We start from the raw sequence: 19,990 nt of genomic DNA, 5'->3' as shown, positions 1-19,990 counted from the left end.
CAACTAGAGAGAAAAACCAATGGCCACCTCCTCCCATCCCACCTCCCACTACCAACATAACCCAAATACTCAAATCCTCTGCTAATCCTATGCATAGGACTGAGGCAGAGAAGAAACACTAGGCTGTGTAGAGGAAGACAGGAGGAAACACTCTTGTTACACCCACCCGCAACCCCCTCTCTCCACTCTCTGTCATGTACTTCTCAGCATATTTCCTCATGACCAAGGGTGGGCCCCTCTATCTCCCAGGGCACTGAGTGTAAACAAAGATATAGGAGGGACAGAAGGAAAATATGAAAAATATGAACAAAGAAATATCTAGATTCTGTAAGTTGTTAGTCAAGGCTCCCCATAATCTGATCTCTACCTATTTTTCCAGACTTCACACTGCCTTCTAGCAAAACTAATATTTTTAGATAGAATTTTCAAAGAGAACAACTTATTTCTCCTCAGTGTAGATTAGTGCATTCACCCAATCAGGATGTCTCAAGGACCTACTATGTGCCAAGCATTGCGATAGGTACTAAGGATTAGCTTCCAACAAGAATAATACAAGTCCAGCCTCGATGGTGCTTATCGTCTACCAAGAGAAAGAAACAATATAAAGGTTCTATCACAATTTTAAGAAATCAGTACTTTGAGTAGAGTGCTGCAAAGGAAAGGGATTAAGTAGCTATCTTGTGAGTATGTGTGTGGTGGTAGGTATATGTGTAGCTGGAAGTGTATGTGTGTGGAATATATTATGATGTGCATATCAGAAGGGGGTTCACATTAATTCTGAATCCTAATGGTTGAGTAGCAAGCAGATGGATAGGTGAGAAGAAATAAAGGTTGTGGTGAGGGGAATTTTTTTCAGCTTGTGTCAAAAGCATAACAAATAGACTAAAGAGTGAAGAAAATGATCTGTTCCTGATTTGAAAGAAATTCAATGAGTGGAAAATGAAACTGATGCGAAATGAACTTTTTAACACCCAGAGTCCTCTAAAAATGAGAGACGTAACTACAGATCCTACAGACATTAAGAAGATAATGAAGGGCTATAATGAACACTGGGACTTCCCAGCGGCTCAGTGGTAAAGAATTCGCCTGCCAAGCAGGAAACACAGTTTGATCTCTGGGTTGGGAAGATCCGCTGGAGAAGGAAATGGGAACCTACTCCAATATTCTTGCCTGGGAAATCTCATGGACAGAGGAGCCTGGCAGGGGCAAAGTCCGTGGGGTCACACAACAGTTGGACGTGACTTATGACTAAACAACAACAATAATGAACAATATGATGTCTATAAATTTAAAAACTAAATGAAATAGAAAAATTTTAAAAAATGACACAAGAAGACACAGAAAATCTAGACAACCATATATCTGTTAAAGAAATCAAAACTTCAATTAAAAACCTCTCCACAAAGAGAAAATGGAACCCTCCTACACAGTTGGTGGAAATGTAAATTGGTACGACCACTATGGAAAAAACATGATGGTTCCTCAAAAGACTAAAAATAGAGTTGCCATACCATCTAGCGAGCCCACTCCTGGGCACATACCCAGACAAAGTATAATTAATTCAGAAAAATACAGGCACCCCTATGTTCATAGAAGTACTGTTCACAATAGTTAAACGATGGAAACAACACAAACATCCATCGACAGATGAATGAATAAAGAAGATGTACATATATACAACTGAATATTACTCAGCCATAAAAAGAAGGAAATCATGCTATTTGCAGCAACCTGGATAAACCTAGAGATTATCATACTAAATGAAGTCAGAAAGAGAAAGACAAATACCATACGATATCACTTATATGTGGAATCTAAAATACAACACAAAGGAATTTATCTACAAATAGACTCACAGAGAACAGACATGTGGTTTCCAAGGGGGAGAGGGGTTGGGAAGGGATGGACTGGGAATTTGGGATTAGCAGAGCAAACAATTATATATAAAATGGTTAAACAACAAGGTCCTATTGTATATTACTGGGCCCTATAGTCAGTATCCTGTGATAAACAAAAATGGAAAAGAATATGAAAAAGAACATATACATATGTATAACTGAGTCACTTTGCAATATAGTATAAATTAACAAAACATTGTAAATCAACTATATTTCATCAAAATAAAATTTTAAAAAAGAGAAGTTTAAAAAAAAATTCTTCTCTCCAATAAACTTTATTTTGAGGGGAAGAAAAATCTCTACAAAGAAAATTGCAAGTCTAGATGAGTTTCACTGGAGACTTCTACCATCATTTAAGGAGGAAATAATACTGATATTAGACAAATTCTTTTACAGAGTAAAGGAAGAGGAAACAATTCCCAAATTGTTTTATGATGTCAGCATAACCATGACATCAAAACCCTACAAGGGCATTACTAAAAAAAACAAAATTACAGGCTGATACACCTCATCAACATAGGTACAACAATCCTTAAATATATACTAGTAAAATTAATCTATAAGTATGTAAAAAAGATCATTTATCAAGACCAGTTGGACTTTATTCCAGGAATACAAGACTAGCTTAACAAATGAAAACCAGCAACGTAATTTACCACATTAACACATTGAAAAATTTATATGACCATTTTAATAGATGTCAGGGAAAAATCTGACAAAATACAACACTGTTTTCTGATAAAAACTATAAGCCTACATGTAATAAGTGTGTTAAGACAGTGTTTTATGGTCTAAACAAAGACAAACTGATTAATGAAAGAGAAGAGGCCAGAAATAGACTCACATGTATACAGAAAGTTGATTTACAACAAAAGTACCAATGCGATTCCATTAGACACGGGGCATTTCTCAATAAATGGTAGTGGAAAATCTGTATATTTATAAAGTGAAAGAAATGAATCTCAACTCTTTTCTAATAATATACACAGAATTAGTTTGAGAGGGATCACAGACCTAATGTAAAAGCTATATATAAATCTTGTAAAAAGAAGCAATGGAGAGGATCTAGAGGACAGTGGGGTAGGTAAAGATGTTTTAGGAAACAGAAAGTGCTGTTTTTAGAAAGTGATAAATATCATTAAAATGTGAAACTTCTCATCAAGACACTTAAGAACATTAAAAGATAAGTCACAGATTGGGAGAAAATATTTGCAATACGCTTACCTGACAAAGAACTTAAGGAAATTCACACTGAAACCTCAATAAAACATCACTACAAATCCATTCAGTTCAGTTCAGTCGCTCAGTCGTGTCCGCCTCTTTGCGACCCCACGAACTGCAGCACACCAGGCCTCCCTGTCCATCACCAACTCCTGGAGTTTACTCAAACTCATGTCCATTGAGTCAGTGATGCCATCCAGCCATCTCATCCTCTGTCGTCCCCTTCTCCTCCTGTCCCTATCCTTCCCAGCATCAGGGTCTTTTCCAATGAGTCAACTCTTCGCATGAGGTGGCCAAAATATTGGAGTTTCAGCTTCAACATCAGTCCTTCCAATGAACACCCACGACTGATCTCTTTTAGGATGGACTGGTTGGATCTTCTTGCAGTCCAAGGGACTCTCAAGAGTCTTCTCCAACACCACACTTCAAAAGCATCGATTCTTCGGCACTCAGCTTTCTTCACAGTCCAACTCTCACATCCATACATGACCACTGGAAAAACCATAGCCTTGACTAGACGGACCTTTGTTGGCAAATGTCTCTGCTTTTTAATATGCTGTCTAGGTTGGTCATAACTTTCCTTCCAAGGAGTGTCTTTTAATTTCATGGCTGCAATCACTATCTGCATACTAAAATTTAAAAGTTGACAATACTAATTGTCAACAGAGAAACAAAGGAGCTACCACTCTCAGACATTAATGGTACTGTAAAATGATATAGTTTCTTTTGAAGTTAAACATACATCTATCCTACAAGCCATGTATGAATCTCAAAAACCTTGCCATGAGTGAAAAGGGTTATACACAAAAAAGAATATCCTATCCGATTCCATCTAAATGAAGTTTAAAGGCAGGCAAGAAAAAGCTAGAATGGCAGAAATCAGGATAATGATCACCTGTGTTTGAGGGAAGAGGGCAGATATTGATTAGAAAGGAGCATGAGGAGATTTTCCAGAGTCATGGAAATGTTCTGTATCTTGAGATGAGTGACAGCCTATTTCACACTGGTGCATACATCTGTCAAAACTCATTGAACTGCATCATTGAGATCCATGCGGTTTATGGTATGCCTAACATACCTTACTAAAAATATTGAGAAAGGCTGCCTCCTAGAAGTCACCAGAGGAATTCAAACAGAGGTGACTAGTACAACCTGGGGACCACTGACCTTGATGTCTCACACACAGGTTCTCTGCTTTAACCCTATAAACTCCCCCCCAACTCTGAGGGGACAGGATGGAAGGGAAACCCCAATGACTACAAAAGACAGCTGGTTTAATGGACAGCAGAGGACTTGCACCCAAGCTGTACCATAATAGCTGGGTAGTAGAACAAGTTACGTGACCCATCCCCCTGCCCCAACCCCAGAGCCTCGGTTTCCTCATCTCTCAAACAGAAAGGTTAAAACTACTTCACAGGCGACTGTCTAGATTAAATAATGTCCCTGCACAGAGATTGACACAAGGTTGTAAATGACAACTCCCAAACCAATCTACCCCAGTCTTAGGGTATGGCCAGACTGTTCTATCTCCCACCCACAGACACCCTATCATTAACAGGCAACATGGCCTCCCAGCATCAATAATCAAATCCCTTTGTCTCTCCACAGAACAGGTCTGCCACCTTCTTCAGAAGACCCCGTTGATGTGGCCTTTAGAGCCAGGCTGCTGGAATTTGGGTCCTGGCATCTCCATGTATGGTCCACATACTCTTGGAAAATTTCCCAAACTCCGCCTAAGTCCCTGACCCTTAAGATAGGGGAACACTTCTCAAAATAAAACTGTCTGCCATAAAAACAGGGTTTTTAAATGACAATTTTTTTAAATATTAAAAGAATTCTATGCAAACATATGCATGTGTGCCTGTTCAGTCGTTCAGTCGTGTCTAACTGTAGCCCAACAGGCTCCTCTGTCCATGGATTTCCCAGGCAAGAATACTAGAGTCAGTAGCCATTTCCTCCTCCAGGGAATCTTCCCAACCCAGAGATCAAATCCACATTTCCTGTGTCTCCTGCATTGGCAGGCAGATTCTTTACCACTGAGCCACCTGGGAAGTCATGCAAATATATGCACACACTCAAATGAATTTGGTCGCATTTTTCTAGGCATCTAAGTATTGTGAAAAATGACCCTGAAAAATGGTCCAGTGTGTCCCATGGTTGCTACCCCATGGGATTCAGTGAGGGTTTTGTTTCTGAAGGCCCACTGTTGCCAACATGGAACATCATCCTTGATCGACAGAATGCGGCTGGGGGCAGTGTGGGAATCAGTAAAGAAAATCATAGGAATATTAATCCATTCTTTCAAAAATACTGACCAAGCATTTAACTGGCACAGTTGAACCCTTTGGTGAAATCAACAATTACCCAATTCCCTAGATCCTATACAAATTGATGTGATAGCACATTTATTCAACTACAGATTTTAATTAAGCACCTGTTTGGAAGAGAGGCAGGATTCTGGACCTAGAACGATGGGATACAAATTTCAGCTCTGCCATCGCTTGGGAGTGAACATTTGCAAATTCCTTCAACTCACAGTATCTCAGTTTCCTCAACTATAAAATGGGAACAGTAACAGTAACCTACCTACAGGGTGTTTGTTAGGTATAAAACAATGTATCTATAACAGTTAAAATCATCCTTGGTACATAGTGTCAATGAGTGTGTGCTATTATTATTATGAGTCACATACTGAGCTAAACATACTGCAGATGCAAGTATGATTAGTTACAAATCCATCCCCAAGGAATTAACCCTTTTGTGGAGCAGTTTATGATCTACAATTGTAGTTAGCTGGAGAGGAAAGATGACTACCTATATATCGTATTTTAGCAGAAGACCCCCCAAATGAATACTTTTCCCCTCACTCACTCACTGATGCCTGAAATTTTGCCATTAAAGCAGCAATATTACATAGTAAGAATGACCTAAGTATCAGATAGATGTGGGTTTGAACCCTGGCTTCCTTCCTTATGCACTGAGAACCTGGGTGCATAAACCCAGGTTTATGGGTTTAAACCTGCAAGCTTATCACTTCAGGTTTCATAAAATATAAAAAAAATAACTATGCCTCTAAGGGGTTGTGAAAATAAATTGATTTAACATATATTTTTAAATGCCTAACAGAGACTATGTTACATAAGTAGTGCTCATTCCTGGTCTCCTCTGAAGTTCCCATACTTGGTCCCTCTTCCTTGAGTCTAATGATCTGGTCCTATTAAAACGCATGCCTGCCTAGGAGTTATAATCCATAGGTTAGAAATAAGGAATTGCTGGGGGTGAAAGAAAAACTCGAGTACCACCCGGGCATGCGGGAGTGGAGAGGGTGCAAAGAATAAAGAAGAAAGGGGTAAATTGTGAACTAAAACCAACTCCACTTGTAGGCAAGTCATGGCTCTATTTTTACTTGGCAAAAGAGCCAGCCAATCTCTTAAGGGTGAATTTATGACCAGGTACATATTATTTGTACTATAACTTATTTCCCAAATCCCAGACTATTTGAATTAAGTGTCTCCAGGTCATCTCCCCACGGCCCTACTCTTTTTATATTGGAGACTAGAAGTTTGTGGTGTTTTCCCAGGCCTCAAATTACAAGGAAAAGGGGTACTTTGCTTTGGTCCCTGGTTCTGCTACTCAAGAAAATTCTGCCTGATCTCCAGTTCATCTGCCTCCCTGCACTGTACACCGTCTTCCTGCATCCGTCCCTCCCTTCTTTTCCTTTCTTCCTTCTTTCCTTCTTCCTTTCTCTCCTTCTTTTCTCCTCCTCTTCCTCCCTCTCTTCTTTCCTCCCAAGAACTAACCATCTAAGGGGCAGAACGGTCTGAGATTCAGCCCGCTCTACCCTCCCCAGCCTTCCCATCACCACCCACTAGCACTGAACGTCTTAGTCCCTATAGTTTCCTCCACTTCCAAAATCACAGGTTCCGTCTGTCCTGACACACCACGTGATACTGGAGACAAACAGATCCAGCCTTATCCAATATCCCCTTCTCTTCCTCAACATGAAAACCTGAGCTCAAGGAAAAGAACTGGCCTAATCCTCCCTAATCCTACGTCCCAGGCTGAGCCCCCACTGGGAAGCTGACACATGGCCCTGTGCCTCCCTCTTGCCTGACATTTGGACCCAGAGGGGACAGATGGCAGTTCCTGGTCATGGAAGTACACACTGATTTGATTTTTGAGATCTGTACCCCTTCCTACTGCAAGGAGAACCCAAATCAATTTGTTGTTGCTTAGTTGCTAAGTCCTATCTGACTCTTTGCAATCCCATGGACTGTAGCCTGCCAGACTCCTCTGTCCAGGGGATTTCCCAGGCAAGAATACTGGAGTGGGTGGCCATTTCCTTCTCCAGAAGATCTTCCTGACCCACCTGTGTCTCCTGCATCTCCTGAATTGGCAGGTGGATTCTTTACCACAGAGCCACCAGGAATGCCCTGAATCAGCTTATATGATAAGAAAAAATTCAAAACCTACATATAGGGATAAACTAGGACAGGGCTCCTGCTTTCTGGAAGTAGAAGGAATGAAGGTCACCAGGCACCTGCCAGCAACATGACAAGAGTAAGGCTGAAGAGGCACCTAGGGCACAAAATTTAAGGAGGTACCACATTTTAAGGCCAACTCCACCTTTCACTGCCCTGAGAATGAGTGCCTCCTTAAATTTTGCACCCTATGCCTCTCTCTTGCCTCACCCTAGTCCCAGCCCTGGCACCTGCAATGAGTCCATTACTAAGTTCCTCTCTGAAATTGGCTCTGCATTTTCTGTCACCTATGGCAAGAGAGAAACATACCAGGGTTGTGATTGTGAACTGGGAAAACCTATAAAGCCAATTCAGAGATCCACGTTGTCCTAAAATTAAGTTCAAGCAGAATTTTTGTGCCAGCGGGTTTGAATAAAGACTGAGGAACACCGTGAATTATATCTTCAATTATAGTTTACAAAGAACAGAGGCATTTCTTCCAAACAGGCGCTCTTGATTTACCTCTCTATAAAGGCAGAAAGCAGAACACTGAATCTCAGGTCAGTAAAAAACATTTTCATAAGGGCCTCAGGTGCCTTCAGGATTTTGGCTATGTTTAATTTTGATGCTCAAAATTAATTTAAGGTAAACTCAGAGGATGAAAATGAAGTGTTTGGTTTGGGGGGGATTAATTTGCCACCAGCTATGCTTTGTTCTGATGCTTTAAATTAACAGCAGGATAAATTTGTATAATTGAAATCAGGGGTGGCAACATTTTTTCGATGAAGGGCCAATAATAACTATCTCTTGGGCTTTGTGAGCCACACAATCTCGGTTGAAACTACTCAACTTGCCCACTGGAGTGCAAAAACCAGCCATAGACAATAAGTAAGAAAATGAGGTTGGCCGCCTTCCAAAAAAACTTTATTTCAAAGATAGGTGGAGAGCCAGATTTAGCCTGCAGGCCCTAGCTTGTCAGCCTCTAATTTAATGACATTCTGGAGGGAGGAAGGAATAATTTGCCAACAGGTGCTTTTTCAAGCTAGTAACTCTTGGTATTTCCTTCTGTTCCCGGTAACACTCGTTGCAGTGTCTGATATCATACTGTTTTTATTTTCCTAGCCTAATTCATGTATTTATACATCATTTTGGACAATGAACTCCTCAAGATCAGGGGTTGTGTCCCTCTTCTTTGTGTATAATCTGTAATGCACAGCCAGGCACGTTGCTTTTGCTTAAATGATTTTTCCATTGCTGAACAAGGGTGATTCACATCCCTGGTTTTGATATGCAGGACTTGGAAATCTTCTTAACCTAAGAGGAGAACAAGTTTCTGCCAAAGGATGGACTGTCATGCCCTTCCCCATGTGAATGATTTTTTTGGTAAGTTCTGAATGCTGCTATGCTAAAGGTATAAACCAATTTGTCCAGATCAAAAGCAAGTTAACAGTCCCACTTTGTGATTCCAAAGTCCTTGGCTCATGTGCCTTCATCAGCATATTCTTCCAAAAAATAAAAGCAACATAAATTATGTCTCTTTCTGCCCATATCCTCAGTGTCCAGCATATGGTAATATTCACCAAATATGTGTTGAAGAAATGAGGAAATGAACATAAATTGGGCTTAAGAACATAAACCCTTTGTTCTGCTCAAAACCTTTGCCAACTGGTTAAGGCAGTTACAGTATCTATTAGGCAAGACCTTGAGCTGTGCAGCTGCCCAGTTCAAATCCACATTTAGCATTGCTTAGTGGAATAATCCATCTCCAATCTCAGCCTACATCCCCTAACCCTGATTTGCCCCTGAGCACAAGGAGGTCCCTGATATGAGTTTGAATGGCAGGCTTCGCTGACCCCCACCAATTCCATCGGCCTCACCCATCTCTGCCTATAGGCTCTGAGTGACAGGAGCTGAGGACTGAAATCGTCATTCTTTCACAGAACCAGGGCAGAAGGCACAAAACCATCTGCTTAATGGTCACGTGGCAACAGATAATGTCTCAAAAGTCCTTACAGTATATTACTTCACTGATGAAGATGGATCACACTTAAGCAGCGATTCTTGATCTCTACAAAACAGCTCATCCACAGCAGGACAATCTCAGAGATAAGACAAACAGCAGCAAGCTGGTCTGGGACTATGAAAATGCCTGCCGAGACATGATTCATGTGAAAATTAATAAGGTGGGTCACTCCTTTATCATCAACAATAAGTGGATTCTTCCTGCCACAGACAAACTGAGGATATAAACAGACAACACACTTGCATTATTACTTATGCTGTTTTTCTTTACCAATGGCCTGCCTGAGATGTGGGTTTGCAAATAAAATCAACCCACTATTATTCTGGACTGATTATTCAATTGGGGGGGTGGGTAAAAGAGGATAGCCCTGCCCTCTTCTTCCATCAGATACCTTCCTTGTGGCTATTTCACTGACTGCATGAGGGGACAAGAGAGGAAATCAACAGGAGCCAGTTTCAAACCCAGCAAACCAAGGGGAAGAACATAGATTTAAAACATGAATTAATCAGCGATAATTCATGGCATCCCTACCACGTTTGGTCCTTTAGAGGGAGCTGTTAGGGCCAGAAACATTGAAAGATATGGTCCCTCCTCTAAAGGAGCACAAACAATAGCAAAAAAAGAAAAAAAGCAAAAGTGAAAAACAGCAAATAAATAACCATTTATTGAAACTGACTATGAATATCTTACAAGTGCTGAGAGCAGGGTCCTCAGGGTAGAAATCCAGAGATGTGAAAACGATACACTGGTTGATAGTGTAGACTTCCTGTCAATAGAATTCTTATGTCTGAAGTGCTGAGAGAGAGAAGAAAGCATACAAACTTAAGATTTCTGGTGGGTATGGAAAGAATATCTGTATGGTAGTTTGAACTAAGTGGGTTCTAGTTTCAGGAATGCTCCAGCATACCCTGTCACCTTAGACAAGTCATTTTCTCTCCTTATGATTTAGAATTCTCACTGGAAGAAATAAAGGAAAGAAAGGAGGGAGGAAGCGGAGGGAGTGGCAGGGAGCAGGGGGAGGAGGAATCAAGAAACTTGAAGAATTGGTAGATAATCTCTAATGTCTCTTTCACATCAAATTTCTGTAATTATGTCTCTGCGCTTCTAGAGGTCATTCATGAACAAAGAAAGAATATTTTTAAAGTTGCCAAAAAGGAAAACTAAGACTCATTCTCATAACTCTACAGTTTCTGAAGGTACTCTGTAACCATGAACAGAGGCTACTGTCTGCGGAGCAGGGACTCACTCCTGTAAACTTTCACGTGTCTCTCAGAGCCTGCCCGCCCAGCTGGACCAGATGCATTGGATGCTGGAGCTTATTAAGATGCCTAATTTCCAAATGATCCCACTCACAGCAGGAGGACAGTTTTGGAACAAGTGTTACATCTCAATGGCCTCACCTTATGGAACAGTTTCTTTTTATAAATGCTAACTGCAACTCATTAATTGAGAAAGATGTTACACTGAGCAGGAAAATCATTGAGTTGGGAGAATCTTGCAATTTTCTCCAGCACTTATCATGAACCAAAGGCTTTTATCTGATACATTTTGGGGTGGCCTAATGGGCAATATAGGAGCTGAATATCACAGCTTCTGACACAGGGGTCTGATATGAAAAAGGCCTCCTAGATTAGAAGGGGTCAAGAATCTATGCTTAGAGAGTATGTAGAGTACTCTGGTTAAAGGCACAGACTCTGAAGACAGGTCTGGACTAATTTATTTCTGTTTACTGTTCAAGACAAAGGGTTCTTTTTTCCCGTATCATCTCAGCATCTAGGCTAGTGCCAGGCATATATTAGGTGCTCAATAAACTCACTGATTTAATTTAAATCCTGGCATTATCATTTAAAAGCTGTGAGCTGGGCTACCTTATGCAACCTCTTAGAGACTTTTGATTATTTTTCTTTTTATTGTATTTTTGTTTTGCCTTTTTTTTTTTGGTAAAATAGAATATTTCAGTTTGACTTTCCCCAAAGCAAAACATGAGAAAAGAATTTGGCCACTCATTATTTATTTGGGAGATGATCTCAGGAAACACCAGGAAGGGAGGATAGATATGAGAAAAGGATCGGAAAGAAGGTAGCGATGAAAAGTTATCAAGCAAGTATCACGGTGGACTGTGTAGAAGGCAGCATTCAAAGCTCTCCACTGGCTGAGGGGACCATTAATCCCTAAGTGCTCATGACCTAGAGGCCCACAGGTAGGCTTCAGTGACTGGAGAAAGACCCCAGGCAAAGACATGCTGATGTTGGCAATTCTAATTCCAGCCACCTCCACCTGCAGGATAGGTAAGAGGAAGGGGATGTGGGTGGGGGTATCAACAGGGCCTGTCCACCAAGGAATAATAAAACCTACCTCTTGGGTTGTGGTAAGACTTAAATGAAACAGTATACAGAAATTTTGTTGTTTTTAGTCACTAAGTCGTGTCTGACTCTTTGCAACCCCAGGGACTATAGCCTGCCAGGCTCCTCTGTCCATGAGATTTTTCTGGCAAAAATAGTGAAGTGGGTTGCCATTTTCTTCTCCAGGGATCTTCCAGACCCAGGGATCAAACCTGCATCTCCAGCATTGGCAGGCGGATTCTTTACCACTGAGCCATCTGGGAAGCCCATATAGAAATGACCTGGCATTATCACTGCTCTCTGCACTGTGCCTCCACTTCCTGAGGGCTTGTTGCTGTTATGTGAGAACAAGGAGATGCTGAGGCTCTTCCCTAACACCCCTGGAAGGCCATGCCAAGTAGATGAACACTACCCCAAGGCCATCAGAAGACACCAGAGGTCCAGAGAAGTGCCATGTATTGTTCTTGGAAATTGACAATGAGTACCAGCATATTAAAGGCTCTGAGAATTCCTGAAGTTAAGAAATCCTTTAATTAAACTAGACATTCCCAAAGTTACTCAACCATAGTGCTCTTTTTCTATAATGCTTACCAACTTTCTCTGTAACGTAGAATTCCATGAAGCACATTTCGGGAAAAGAAGGCCTGAGACTGATGAATTTTACCCAGGAAATCATTCCATAATTTTCAGCTCACCCACCCCCACCAAATTCTGCTGACAAATATGCTTGCTTAGTTCAACCCAAATCCTCTGATCTCACCTCCTTTCTTGGTGAACTCAAACCCACACTGATGATTCCCTTACTTTTCATTTCTTAGGCTCATGCTGGTGTTAGCTTTCAATTTGAAATTACTCTTTCTGACACCCATATGTTCAGCTCATGCCTCCAAAGAAAGGGCTCCTTGCAAGCTGTCTGAGGTTGGTCGGTGGCTACCACATCATCCTTCTTTAACTAGCAGTTACCTCCAGTCCTTGCTCTGCCACTTATCACCTGTGAGAGATTAAACAATCTTTCCAGTATCATTTGTAAATGGGAAAATGACTCCAGTCCATAGGTTGCTATAAAGATTGAGTAAAATACAGCACAAAGTATCCAACACTGTGTAGCACACAGCTGACACTCAATGAATGTCACCTGTCTTTCAAATCTCCTGCTCGAACCACTCCCACAAGGATCCTGACTTGAGTTCTTATTGACTCCTGATTGTCATGTGAAGAGAAAAATGGATGAGAGCAGGTAGGAATACTGCCTGAAAAAGCCAAGCTACTTGGTGATTACCTATATCTATACGGGCATAAAGTCTGCCTGCTACTTTCTGAGCTCTAAAAAGTGTGTGATTCCACTCAAATCCTCTAACACCAGAATAATTCTGTGAAATGAAAAGTAAGGTATACATTGGTAGGGAGGTTGTCGTTGTTATTGTTCAGCCACCAGGTCATGTCCAACTCTTTGCAACCCCATGGACTGCAGCACGCCAGGCCTCCCTGTCCCTCACCATCTCCTGGAGTTTGCCCAAGTTCATGTCCATTGAATCAGTGATGTCATCCAGCCATCTCATCCTCTGTTGCCCCCTAACTAGGTAGGCAGGTAGGTATAGAAAGGCAGATGATAGGTAGATAGATCTATTTTTGCACAGCTACCTATCTATAGGTACATAGATAAATATTTTGTTCAATAACTGTACACTGAGAGCCTGCTGGTGCCAGGCATTATGCTTTGTTCTGTGTAGCAATGAATAAGACAGACATGATCCCAGTCCTCAAGGAATTACCGTCTAGAGGGACAGACAGACTATAAGAATAAACAACCAACCAACCAACCAATTACAAATTGCTACCCGGGGTCACAAAGCAAACAAACTTCCATGGGGGGCACATTAGACTTTGTGGCCAGCCAGACCTACCAGGCCTTTCTAAGGAGGTGAGAGATGGGTGAGAACTGGAGGTGAGGAACAGCTGCCCCAGGGTGAAGCAGCAGCACCGCATCCAGCGCGGGGAGAGGCAGGTGCAGGAAACGGCGAGGACACCTCCTGCCTGTGGTCGGCGGGGCTGGAGGAGGGAAGGAACACCCAATGGCAGGCCTTGGAGGCCATGTGGAGAATACTGGGCTTTAGTCTAAGAACAAGGAAAGGCATAAAAGAGTTTAAAGCAAGTGAATGACACGAGATTTGACATTTTAAAAGATTCCTGAAAACGGTTAGAGAAGGAAGGTGCATGGGAGGTTGTTAGAACAGGGTTTACAACCAGCTACACACTGGTCTCCAAAAAGCATGATTTTCTAATAAGAGAAACACTTACAGTGGGTCAGATACCTTTCTAAGCATTTTTAAGTAACTCATTTCATTCCCTCAAAACTATACAAGAGGGGGCAGTAATTTGTCCCCATTATACAGATGCAGCAGTTGAGGCACAGAGAGGTTAAAGAGTTTGCCCAGGCCCACCCAGCAATTAGGTGATGGAGCAGGGTTCACGGCTAGGCAGTCCTGATCCTGAGGCCAACAACACTCCTGCACTGTTTTACATCCCTGGGTCCATGACTGGTAACCACTCAGGGCTCCTCTCCCCTTTCCCATCCCTCCCACCCCAGAGACTTCATCCTGTATGATCCTGAACCTCAACTCAAGGATCTTCCTTCCCCATACCATGAGCACTAAGCCTGTAAGAAGAAGTTAGGCAAAAACAGGATCTGGGGTAAGAATCTCACACCTTAAAATTCTTAACTAAAACCAAATGAAAATGGGAACTCTAGTTCTCGAAGAGAATGTTATAAAACCTTGACAAATTACAAATAATAACATAACTAATTTGTGAGGGGAAAGGATGTGGAAGGAAACATAAATGTGGTAATTTTCTCTCCTTTCACAGCAGAAAGTTCATCCTTATTACATCAAATTAAAAAATAAAGTTAAAACATGACTCTTCTTCCATTAGTTTTCCTAATTGCTTCCTCCTAATCATACCCACAGCCTTAAGGAACTAAAAGTTACCATTCCTTCACTTCAATTTTTCCTATTATGTTCAAATAAATTAAAATTTGACATTTTTATTTTTAAAGCAGTATATGCAGTATGAGCTCATTTCATATAGATTTCTGTTTATCTAACATTCATTTATCTAATACACAGAAAGATGTCTAAGATGATCTTCACCTAATGTCAAAAATTTTATGATGCTTTAGTTTGATGTATTCTTTGCATTTTCTGTGTTGCTTCCATTTCTTTTAAGTGACAGTGTGTCATTTTTATAAAATTTATAAAAGAATTACTTTGGAAACATATAATTAAGATATCTGGACTTCTTTTTCTTGATCTCATAAAATAAGATCTTCATGTTGGAATAAAATAAGAGCTTATCTTGGAGGGACTGGAAGCAAGGTCAGGGTTTCTGGGGAAGCAAGATGCCAACCAAAATCAAAGCCCGTTATCCTAAGGTCAAGTTCCTCAGGGATGGCCAAAGGCTAGGAGGTTCTGAAGAGGACACTGCAGTGTCCTCCAAGCCCCAGTGCCTTGCCCGTCATCATAAGGTCAAGTTCCTCAGGGATAGCTAAAGGCTAGGAGGTTCTGAACAGGACAGCACAGTGCCCTCCAAGCCCCACTGCTTTTAATGGGAACAGCATCCTGGCATCATCTCCAGGACCAGTGCAGTGAGCCATAGCCTCTGGTCACCTGCATCCCAAATGGCCCAGCAAGGTCCTTCTGCTCAGCAATGAACTGCCTCTATTATCCTAGCTTCTGGTGCCCCATGGGTGAGGGGCAGGCAAGTAATGAGCTAGGAGAGAAGGATCTGACTAGAGAAGCACGTGGTCACATCAAAGGAGTACAAACAGGTCCTACCCAGGGAGGAGACCAGATTTTTAACAAGCTCAGAGAAAACAATCAGGAATAAGTGGAAAGACAGAAATGAGACTAAACAAAAGAAGAAGGATGAGAGAGAAGGAAGTCTGAGTCAGGTCATTGTCCTTGAGACTCTTCATTGAAGCAAAAGGGCTGTGTGCAACGGAGGAAGACGAAACAGTAAGGGCAAGTGAAAAATAACAATCCTAGCCATAGGCTCAAGACTAAAAGAGGTATTTCCTTTGATCTTTGCAATAACTCCCTTAGGCAGCAAAGGCAAGAGCTCCTGTCCTTTTTACAGGTGAGTTGCTCAAGGTCAACCAGACTGGCAGGGGCCCAGCCTGGACCACACCTGGGTCTCTAGACTCAACTTGCAGGTCTTCTCACCCTTGATTATTGGGCTATGGAGTCTCCTCTCCCGTCACCTTCTCACAGAAGTAAGACTTGTATGAATCTGATATTTCCCACAGTCCCTCCTCCACAGGTCCTGGCCTACTCCTGGCTCCTTCCCTTACTCCGTAACAGGGATCGAAACCATACTGACTCGAAAAACATGTTGAAAAAAATCCCATTTATGGCTTCCTAACAAGCTGTCCTACAGAGCTCCTTTGTTTCCTAGGGAGAAACAATTCCCAGAAAAAGTTAAGTTTCTTGCTTGGGTTTAATGCAAGTCAAGATGAAGCTTTAGTAGATGCTTAGGATAATTTCATGGGAAGAAGAGGTTCAAGGGGATGGCTCTCTTTAGGAGACAGTGGGTAGGATTCTGTGTTCTGGATATTGTAGCCCAGCGCCAGTGTATAAGTGTAGTAAGTAATCCTCACACCCCCACCCCACCCTGCAAGAACTATGTCAATAACCTTGACCTGCAGAACACCACCCCTCCTATCACTGCAGGTTTAGATGAAAGAATTATACGTTAAAAATAACAACATTGTATAAACGTTCTGCTGTGTATTTTCCCCATTCCTTTTTAAAGCAACTGACTTGGTATATAAATCACACTGTATGCTAAGGAATATACGACACAGCTGTGAATTACAAGGTCATAATTTTGCCAGCAATTTTAGATGCTACCATAAGCCATCTAAGGTCTGAAGAGAGCTCTCATACATTTTGATTTTTTCCTAAGCCCCCAGAATGACATTCTAGCTCAGTTATTAAAATATACGACATTTCTTGCTTTTGTATTAGGAAAAAAACAAAAACAGTCCAGTATCACCATCTCCTCCCTTCCTTCTTCTACTATATCACTGCCTTTACTCTTTCTTTAAAAAAAAATTCTTTATTTAGCTACACCAGGTTTTAGTTGCAGCATGTGGCATCTAGTTCCCTCTCCATGACTGTACCCAGGCTCCCTGCATCAGAATCACAGAGTCTTAGTCACTGGACCACCAGGGAAGTCCCCTCTCCTTCTTCTTATACTACTGCCCCATATCTTTTGTTCACTCATTCATATATTAATTTGCCTAACACTGAGGGTTGCTTTTACTAACTTCACTAAGACCTAACATAGTGCCTGGAGCATAGTTCAGTTCAGTCGCTCAGTCGTGTCCAACTCTTTGCGACCCCATGAATTGCAGCACGCCAGGCCTCTCTGTCCATCACCAACTCCTGGAGTCTACCCAAACCCATGTCCATCGAGTCGGTGATGCCATCCAACCATCTCATCCTCTGTCGTCCCCTTCTCCTCCCGCCCCCAATCCTACCCAGCATTAGGGTCTTTTCCAATGAGTCAACCCTTCGCATGAGGTGCCCAAAGTATTGGAGTTTCAGCTTCAACATCAGTCCTTCCAATGAACACCCAGGATTGATCTCTTTTAGGATGGATTGATTGGATCTCCTTGCAGTCCAAGGGACTCTCAAGAGTCTTCTCCAACACCACAGTTCAAAAGCATCAATTCTTCGGCGCTCAGCTTTCTTCACCGTCCAACTCTCACATCCATACATGACCACTGGAAAAACCACAGCCTTGACTAGACGGACCTTTGTTGGCAAAGTAATGTCTCTGCTTTTAAATACGCTATCCAGGTTGGCCATAACCTTCCTTCCAAGGAGTAAGCGTCTTTTAGTTTCCTGGCTGCAATCACCATCAGCAGTGATTTTAGAGCCCAAAAAAATAAAGTCTGACACTGTTTCCACTGTTTCCCCATCTATTTCCCATGAAGTGATGGGACCAGATGCCATTATCTTAGTTTTCTGAACGTTGAGCTTTAAGCCAACTTTTTCACTCTCCTCTTTCACCTTCATCAAGAGGCTCTTTAGTTCTTCTTCACTTTCTGCCATAAGGGTGGTGTCATCTGCATATCTGAGGTTATTGATATTTCTCCCGGCAATCTTGATTCCAGCTTGTGTTTCTTCCAGACCAGCGTTTCTCATGATGTACTCTGCATATAAGTTAAATAAGCAGGGTGACAATATACAGCCTTGACGTACTCCTTTTCCTATTTGGAACCAGTCTGTTGTTCCATGTCCAGTTCTAACTGTTGCTTCCTGACCTGCATATAGGTTTCTCAAGAGACAGGTCAGATGGTCTGGTATTCCCATCTCTTTCAGAATTTTCCACAGTTTATTGTGATCCACACAGTCAAAGGCTTTGGCATAGTCAATAAAGCAGAAATAGATGTTTTTCTGGAACTCTCTTGCTTTTTCGATGATCCAGAGGATATTGGCAATTTGATCTCTGGTTCCTCTGCCTTTTCTAAAACCAGCTTGAACATCTGGAAGTTCACGGTTCACGTATTGCTGAAGCCTGGCTTGGAGAATTTTGAGCATTACTTTACTAGCATGTGAGATGAGTGCAATTGTGTGGTAGTTTGAGCATTCTTTGGCATTGCCTTTCTTTGGGATTGGAACAAAGACTGACCTCTTCCAGTCCTGTGGCCACTGCTGAGTTTTCCAAATTTGCTGGCATATCGAATGCAGCACTTTCACAGCATCACCTTTGAGGATTTGAAATAGCTCAACTGGAATTCCATCACCTCCACTAGCTTTGTTCGTAGTGATGCTTTCTAAGGCCCACTTGACTTCACATTCCAGGATGTCTGGCTCTAGGTGAGTGATCACACCATCGTGATTATCTGGGTCATGAAGATCTTTTTTGTACAGTTCTTCTGTGTATTCTTGCCACCTCTTCTTAATATCTTTTGCTTCTGTTAGGTCCATACCATTTCTGTCCTTTATCGAGCCTATCTTTGCATGAAATATTCCTTTGGTATCTCTAATTTTCTTGAAGAGATCTCTAGTCTTTCCCAATCTGTTGTTTTCCTCTATTTCTTTGCACTGATCGCTGAGGAAGGCTTTCTTATCTCTCCTTGCTATTCTCCGGAACTCTGCATTCAGATGGGAATATCTTTCCTTTTCTCCTTTGCTTTTCGCTTCTCTTCTCTTCCAAGCTATCTGTAAGACCTCCTCAGACAGCCATTTTGCTTTTTTGCATTTCTGTTCCATGGGGATTTTCTTGATCCCTGTCTCCTGTACAATGTCACGAACCTCTGTCCATAGTGTATCAGGCACTCTGTCTATCAGGTCTAGACCCTTAAATCTATTTGTCACTTCCACGGTATACTCATAAGGGATTTGATCTAGGTCATACCTGAATGGTCTAGTGGTTTTCCCTACTTTCTTCAATTTAAGTCTGAATTTGGCAATAAGCAGTTCATGATCCGAGCCACAGTCTGCTCCCGGTCTTGTTTTTGCTGACTGTATAGAGCTTCTCCATCTTTGGCTGCAAAGAATATAATCAATCTGATTTCGGTGTTGACCATCTGGTGATGTCCACGTGTAGAGTCTTCTCTTGTGTTGTTGGAATAGGGTGTTTGCTATTACCAGTGCGTTCTCATGGCAAAACTCTATTAGCCTTTGTCCTGCTTCATTCTGTACTCCAAGGCCAAACTTGCCTGTTACGCCAGGTGTTTCTTGACTTCCTACTTTTGCATTCCAGTCCCCTATAATGAAAAGGACATCTTTTTTGGGTGTTAGTTCTAAAAGGTCTTGTAGGTCTTCATAGAATCGTTCAACTTCAGCTTCTTCGGCATTACTGGTTGGGGCGTAGACTTGGATTACCGTGATATTGAATGGTTTGCCTTGGAAACGAACAGAGATCATTCTATCGTTTTTGAGATTGCATCCAAGTACTGCATTTCGGACTCTTTTGTTGACCATGATGGCTACTCCATTTCTTCTAGGGGATTCTTGCCCACAGTAGTAGAAATAA

At 41.7% G+C, this 19,990-nt stretch overlaps 1 protein-coding gene and 1 long non-coding RNA gene across 29 annotated transcripts in view; one reads left to right on the top strand and one right to left on the bottom strand.

The window, feature by feature from the left end:
• Positions 1-4,914, top strand: part of LOC145539744 (uncharacterized) — a 54,361-nt gene extending 49,447 nt beyond the window's left edge. For both annotated transcript variants that reach the window (XR_014077927.1, XR_014077928.1), the window contains one exon: positions 4,728-4,914. This is a non-coding gene — a long non-coding RNA (uncharacterized LOC145539744). The remainder of the gene's footprint in view (positions 1-4,727) is intronic.
• Positions 1-19,990, bottom strand: part of KCNMA1 (potassium calcium-activated channel subfamily M alpha 1) — a 762,573-nt gene that overhangs the window by 271,517 nt on the left and 471,066 nt on the right. The gene's annotated exons all lie outside the window — the stretch shown is intronic.

Source organism: Giraffa tippelskirchi, chromosome 2 (genome assembly GCF_054371585.1).
Source record: "Giraffa tippelskirchi isolate mGirTip1 chromosome 2, T2T-mGirTip1v1.2.pri, whole genome shotgun sequence".
NCBI lineage: Eukaryota > Metazoa > Chordata > Mammalia > Artiodactyla > Giraffidae > Giraffa > Giraffa tippelskirchi.
This window is presented reverse-complemented; position numbering and strand designations above follow the sequence as displayed.